The 735-nt window shown below is 56.5% G+C and overlaps 1 protein-coding gene across 1 annotated transcript in view; it reads left to right on the top strand.

The window, feature by feature from the left end:
- Nucleotides 1–735, top strand: part of LOC119592508 (teneurin-m-like) — a gene marked incomplete in the record, with an annotated part of 54,907 nt that overhangs the window by 438 nt on the left and 53,734 nt on the right.

Raw genomic sequence — 735 nt, 5'->3', positions numbered from 1 at the left:
GTGAGAGGGGCGATGGGCGGAGAGGAGATAGACCGATAGACAAAGAAACAAACAAAAAGGGGAAAGCATATGTCGCTGCGGGGAGGGGGGGGATGTAGCATCAGGATAAAGAAAAGAACGAATAGAGACGGAGGAGAGGAGCGGAAAGAGGGGATTAGACAGTAGGGGAGGAGGGAGGGGAGTGAAAGAAGGGGGGTTTGGGGAGAGCAGAGCTCGGAATGGGGGACTAGAGTGATGGGGGAGGGAGGAAGAGGGGGGTTTAAGAGTGGGGGAAGGGGGTATCGGAAGGTAGGGCCTGATAAAGGGAGGCTAGGGTGTCGAAAGTCTTAGAGAGGGGAGTGCAAGTGGAAAAGGGGAGTGGGATAGGGGATGAAGGAAAGGAATGAGGTGGGGGAGGAAAGAGAGACTTGAAGAAAGGGAGAAAAGGTAGGGGGGAGGTGGAAAACGGGGGTTGCGGTAGGACAGAGAGGGTTGGAACGTGGGGGTGGGGGGGCAGGGAGGTGGGGAATTGTGGATGAACAGGGAATATGAGGCGGGGGATGCGAGAGGGTGTGAGGTGGAACAGGGGAGGGGGGAGGGGGGGACTGGACAATGGGGGGTGAGGAGCGGGAGAATGGGGGGGGGATCACGTATCACATGTACCAGTATTGGACGCATCGACAGAGTGCTGAGGCCTGATCTGCATACATACGAGGTTTCGGTCTTCGTATGGTAAAGCTTCTAGTCCTAATCACG

This window comes from Penaeus monodon, chromosome 30 (genome assembly GCF_015228065.2).
Source record: "Penaeus monodon isolate SGIC_2016 chromosome 30, NSTDA_Pmon_1, whole genome shotgun sequence".
Classification (NCBI taxonomy): domain Eukaryota; kingdom Metazoa; phylum Arthropoda; class Malacostraca; order Decapoda; family Penaeidae; genus Penaeus; species Penaeus monodon.
Note: the sequence above shows the minus strand (reverse complement) of the source record. Positions and strands in the feature narration are given on the sequence as shown.